Source organism: Xyrauchen texanus, chromosome 34 (assembly GCF_025860055.1).
Source record: "Xyrauchen texanus isolate HMW12.3.18 chromosome 34, RBS_HiC_50CHRs, whole genome shotgun sequence".
Lineage (NCBI taxonomy): Eukaryota > Metazoa > Chordata > Actinopteri > Cypriniformes > Catostomidae > Xyrauchen > Xyrauchen texanus.
The window spans coordinates 11,061,816-11,068,596 of record NC_068309.1 but is presented as its reverse complement, the minus strand read 5'-3'; positions in this window follow the sequence as shown (position 1 = coordinate 11,068,596).

Here is a 6,781-nt window from a genome sequence, read left to right as displayed (position 1 = left end):
AGCCCTCTTCTTCTCTCTCCCCTTCCCCTGTGTCTGCATCCCCCTCCTCCCCTCCCCTGTGTTCTCTCGCTCTGTTCTCTCCCCAGGGCCCGTTCCTGCCCCGCGCAGGCGTGGAGTGTATGTGCGACCAGCTTCCCGGCCTTGGGAGAATGTTCCTTCCCGTCCTTCAGCCGCTCTCCTCCTCAGGTGGGGGTGTCCGCCAGCACAAGTGCGGGCGTAACGCCTGGGCCGGCCTGTTGGAGGTGCGGGGACCCGGACCACTTCCGGGATCAATGTCCGCTGATGGAGGTGGGGACGGTGGTGCTGGTCTCCGGCGTCCCGCAGGCTGCCCCGATCGGGCTGGAGCATACCGGATTCGGTAAGGATCAGGGGGTATTTACCAAGCTTTGCTGGATACCGGCTGCAATCAGACCACCATCCACCAACGCTTGGTTCAGCCCGGGGCTTTGGGTTTAGCTAAACTGGTGAGGGTGAGGTGTGTGCATGGGGATGTTCACAAGTATCCCATGGTGATTTTGGCGATAAAATTCAGGGGAAGAAACCATAGTGTGGAGGCAGAGGTTAGTTCCCGCCTCACTCATCCGCTAATCTTGGGTACTGATTGGCCTAATTTTAGAGACATTTTGGAGGGTATTTGCGAGGATGAGTCCTGCATAAAGAGGTGTGCGGTGTGCGATGCTTTGGCAGGGAGGCGGAGCCGGGCCGTCCTCGGCTGCTCTGAATGATGAGGGAAGGGGCGAGGTGGCCACCCCTCCTCTCAGGGAATTCCCTGGGGGACTTCCCTCTAGAGCAGTCGCGGGATCGAAACCCTTAAACATGCTCTTGACCAAGTGAGAGTAATCGATGGTCAACAGCTCCGGCCGGGCATCGCCATTTCATACCCGTATTTTGCCATGATTAAAGATCGGCTATATAGAGTGACGCAGGACGCTCAAACAAAGGAGGAAGTAACACAATTATTGATTCCACGGAGCCGCCGGGAAATGGTTTTCCAGGCGGCTCACTATAATCCTATGGCCGGTCACCTAGGGGAACGAAAAACACTTCTCCGTCTAATAGCCCGTTTCTATTGGCCGGGCATTGGCGGTGACGTCCGCAGGTGGTGTGCGGCGTGCCGTGAATGTCAGCTGGTAAACCCACCGGCCACCCCAAAAGCGCCATTGCGCCCTCTACCATTGATCGAGGTCCCCTTCGAAAGAATTGGTATGGACCTCGTCGGGCCATTAGAACGGTCAGCATGCGGACATCGCTTCGTGTTAATCCTAGTGGATTACGCGACGCGATATCCGGAAGCAGTGCCTCTGAGCAACATCTCCGCACGTAGTGTTGCAGGGGCACTCTTCAAGATAATCTCCCGGGTGGGGATTCCGAAAGAAATCCTCACCGATCAAGGCACGACTTTCATGTCACGAACACTCCGCGAACATTACGAGCTCTTGGGCATTAAGTCGATTCGCACTAGCGTTTACCATCCCCAGACAGATGGCCTAGTGGAATGATTTAATAAAACGCTCAAGAACATGATTCGTAAATTCGTACACGATGACGCTAGAAATTGGGATAAGTGGTTAGACCCCCTGTTGTTCACAGTACGGGAGGTCCCGCAAGCCTCCACAGGGTTCTCCCCGTTTGAGCTGCTGTACGGGCGACGCCCACGCGGGGTCCTTGACGTCATCCGCGAAGCTTGGGAGGAGGGACCTTCTAATAGCAAAAATTAAATTCAGTTCGTTCTCGATCTTAGAGCAAAACTCCACACTCTGGGGCGACTAACACAGGAGAATTTGCTCCAGGCTCAAGAACGCCAACGCCAGCTGTATGACAGGGGTGCTCGGCTACGGGAATTTGCACTGGGAGATAAGGTACTCGTATTACTCCCGACATCGAGCTCTAAATTACTCGCCAAGTGGCAAGGACCCTTTGAGGTCACACGACGAGTAGGGGATCTCGATTATGAAGTTAAACGTACCGATAGAGGGGGCGCACGCCAAATTTATCACCTCAACCTCCTGAAATTGTGGAGAGAAGAGGCGGCCTCTGTGACGTTGGCCACGGTAGTTCCGGAGAGGGCGGAGCTCGGACCGGAGGTAAACAAAGCCCGCAATCTCAATACCCCGGTTGCTTGTGGAGACCACCTCTCACCGCGTCAACTCACAGAGGTTTCCGATTTACAAAAGGAATTTGCAGATGTGTTTGCATCATACAGCACCACATGGAGACCGAGCCGGGCGTGGTGGTGCGTTGCCGCCCCTAATGTTTACCCGAACATAAAAAGAAAATAGTTCGGGAGGAATTAGATGCGATGCTTGATATGGGCGTAATAGAGGAATCCCACAGTGATTGGTCCAGCCCGGTTGTTCTTGTTCCTAAGAGTGATGGGTCTGTTCGATTCTGTGTGGATTACAGAAAAGTCAACGCGGTGTCTAAATTTGACGCGTACCCAATGCCCCGTGTTGATGAACTGCTCGATCGGTTAGGTACTGCTCGATTTTATTCGACCTTGGATCTAACATAGGGTTATTGGCAGATCCCCTTGACACCAGTGTCCCGTGAGAAAACAGCCTTCATGACGCCGTTTGGATTACACCAATTTGTGACGCTTCCTTTCGGTTTGTTTGGGGCACCAGCCACGTTTCAGCGACTCATGGATCGGATCCTCAGACCTCACACCGCTTACGCCGCTGCCTATTTAGATGATATTATCATTTATAGCAGTGACTGGCAGCGGCACATGCAACATCTGAGGGCCGTCCTGAGATCGCTGCGGCGGGCGGGGCTCACAGCAAACCCTAAGAAGTGCGCGATTGGGCGTGTGGAGGTACGGTATCTGGGGTTCCACTTGGGTCATGGCCAGGTGCGTCCCCAAATTGATAAGACCGCGGCGGTTGCGACTTGCCCTAGACCTAAGACCAAAAAGGGGGTGAGGCAGTTCCTGGGGCTGGCTGGCTATTATAGAAGGTTTGTGCCTAATTATTCGGACGTCACCAGCCCGCTGACTGACCTCAATAAAAAGGGGGCTCCAGATCCGGTTCAATGGTCGGAGCAGTGCCAACAGGCGTTTATGCAGATTAAAGCGCACTTTGTGGGGGGCCGCTTCTTCATGCACCTGACTTCTCTCTCTCCCTTTTATTTTGCAGACGGACGCTTCAGACAGAGGGCTGGGGGCCGTACTCTCGAGGTGGTGGAGGGGAGGAGCCCAGTGCTGTACATTAGCCGGAAGCTCTCTTTGAGGGAGACTAAATACAGCACCGTGGAGAAGGAGTGTTTGGCCATCAAGTGGGCGGTCCTCACCCTCCGGTATTACCTGCTGGGGTGGGCCTTCACCCTCTGCTCGGATCACGCCCCACTCCAGTGGCTCCACCGCATGAAAGATACTAACGCCCGGATCACCCGTTGGTACCTGGCTCTCCAGCCCTTTAAGTTCAAGGTGGTCCACAGGGTGCAGATGGCTGTCGCCGACTTTCTCTCCAGAAATGGGGGGGGGAGTGGTAGACAGGCCGGATGGCGCCCCGGCCTGAGTCGGGCGGTGGGGGTATGTGGCAGCGGGGGCGTGGTCAAGCGCCCGTCCGGGAGAGGAAAGCGGTAAGGGCGCTTACACCTGAGCTAAATTATGCCTAACACCTGTCTCTAATTCCAGTGAGCACGAGGAGAGCGGCATAAAAACAGACACAGAGCCTCCATTGGGGGAGAGCCCCGACAAGCCAACTCAGTGCACTTGTATTATATTATATTGTATTGTGTTGTAGTGTATAGTTATAAGAAAGACGGCAATTAAAGCCTTACCTTTGGTTGAAGACTCGTTTCATGTCCTCCTTCCCGTAAGGGTCGTTACACGATTTAAACTTTAACTTTAAGTAGTACAGACATTTTTCACACAAATAAATAAATAAATTCCACTGCACCGAATGTTAAAAGTGTGCTATATCTGAGGGAAGTCTTCGGCACTTCAATAATATTCATGATTTACAGTTGACACGACCAAAAGTCGCCAACAGAGGGCGCCTTTTAAAAGAGGCCTCACCTGTGTCCCCTACCGGGCTTTCTGCCCTAACTCTGGACACGTCTACAGGTGAGTGGGCTGAGCTCCACATATACTGTATCTTTCATGCAGCACAAGTCAAAGATGACACAAATACAAAAGTAACTTAGTGCACCTTTCAGTCGGCTTGATTTTTTTAAAAGTGCTTGAAATTAAAATTGAACATTTCATCCGTGTAATGTGTGTCCATCAGAGACAAGATCCACACACTCCACTTTCACTGAATAATGTGTCTTATAATAACTCGGGCTGTTAATAGATTTCAAATTGTATTCTAATTAATTACATGATGTGCCGATTAATTAATTAATTCATTAATTAATAGTGTCAGAAAACAAGTTAAGCATTTCTAAAACACAAAAAGTGGCTTAAAATTCAAACTATTATTGGCCTACTTACGTCTGAGCAAATTTTATTTGTTGGTCTATGTACTCATGTGTCAGACAAATGCTTTTGGAGTGTCTCACTTTGGCTGTGTGGTGTTTCACTAGTTTTCAGTGTATCTAGTCATACGTGCTGTGTGTTTAGGGTGCAGTTTTAAAGGCATATTTCACCCAAAAATGAAAATTCTCTCATTATATACTCATCATCAAGCATCTTCGATGTGTATGACATTCTTTCTTCTGCTGAACAATAATTACGATTTTAAGAAGAATATCCCGGCTCTGGGTAGTTCAGCGAGTAAAAAAAATTTGCAAGTTTGAATCCAGGGTGTGCTGAGTGACTCCAGCCAGGTCTCCTAAGCAACCAAATTGTCACTGTTGCTAGGGAGGGTAGAGTCACATGAGGTAACCTCCTCATGGTCGCTATAATGTGGTTAGCTCTCGGTGGGGCATGTGGTGAGTTGTACGTGGATGCCACGGAGAATAACGTGAAGCCTCCACACGTGCTATGTCTCCGCAGTAATGCGCTCAACAAGCCACGTGATAAGATGTGTGGATTGATGCTCTCAGACACGGAGGCTACTGAGATTCATCCTCCACCACCCAGACTGAGGCGACTCACTACGCGACCACGAGGACTTAGAGCACATTGGGATTTGGGCATTCCAAATTGGGGAGAAAAAGGGGAGAATATAAGAATATTTCAGCTCTGTATGTCCTCACAATGCAAGTTAATGGTGGCCAGACCTTTGAAGCTACACAAATCACAAAAAAGACAGCTTGAAAGTAATCCATGTGACTCCTGTGGTTGAAACCATTTCCTCCGACACAATATGATAGGTGTGGGTAAGAAACAGATTCATATTTACAGTAAGTCCTTTTTAAAAAATAAATCTCCACATGCACTTTAAATTTCAGATGTGAAAGTGGATCTAAACCGGCACCACATGTGAGTTTCAGGTGTGAAAGTGGCCACTGTATTCTCCCCATTGACACGTTCAGTGGGAGACACTGATATTAACACAGAGACAACTGTGCTAAAGCATCCATGTAAAACATTTACATTACATTTATGCATTTGGCAGACACTTTTATCCAAAGCGACTTACAGTGCAATTATTACAGGGACAATCCCCCTGGAGCAACCTGGAGTTAAGTGCCTTGCTCAAGGACACAATGGTGGTGGCTGTGGGAAACTTTTTGATTACCAGTTTACCAGTTATGTGCATTAGACCACTACACCACCACCACTCCCATGGTCATAGAGTGACAATGTTCCACCTCCTCTAGGTTTAGGGGCAGAGTTGGGAAATATGAACTATTATTAGCCTGAAATGGAATCAATGGAAGTTTATGAGATGTCCTCGCTAATAACATGTTTGTGCGTGCGTGTGTGTGTGTGTGTGTGTGTGTGTTTTCTGCATTGTGTATGTTTTATTGATTTTTATTTGATAAATAAAAAAGAATTGCTCTGTGTTGTAGTCTTTCACATTCATTTCCTTTGGTGGGCTTTTGTGTGTTCAGATGGCAAATGTAGGAAAACATTTGGACTACTCAGATGAAGGATACCATTGTTATTAAAGAAACAAAATGAAAATGGGTAAAATAAAACCCAGAACAACTCATAAGGGGTTAAGGGCCAGAGTGATGAAATGGTCTATTGCTTGTATTGTATATTGAGATATTAAGAGTGACTTTTTAAGAGCTGTTTTGCGATGATGAAGAAATGTTCGGGAAGTTATATCCCTACTCCTTATGTCTACTTGTTAGAGTTATAGAATTATTCACAATATTTTGTACATACTGTATATTGTTTTTATGAAAAAAACATTTATTCACTGGAGGGGAGTGTTTTTGAGACAAATGAACAGTTTGTTAACATCTGCATGTGGTAACAAATTAAGAATTTTTTCATTGTGATTAATTATGAACTTATTGTGACTGAAATATTGTGATGTCGTTTTTCCTTGCATCAAACATGGATTTCTGGAAGAAGTATGATGGCTTGCAGAACCTCAGAGTGCCTAATGAGCCCATCAGGTACAGTATCAGATCACTCTACTCACAGACAGCATAATAAGGCCTACATATTAATCGGTTAAAAACTATTATCTATTAAAAATATATTTGAAAAAACTTTACTTTCAGAGGACGAATTGGTCAAAGAGATAGGGCAGGTAAGGATGTCAAATTTGTGTGTGTGTGCAGGACTTGGTTTTTAATCAAACATTGCCTTCTAAATTGGCTTTATGTTATCCATTTAGTTGAGAGAGGTGAAAACCCACACATGCCTAATCTCGAATTTGTGGACTTCATTAAAAGAAGAGAACCGGAGCAAAAGGTGAGAAACTGGGTTTGGATA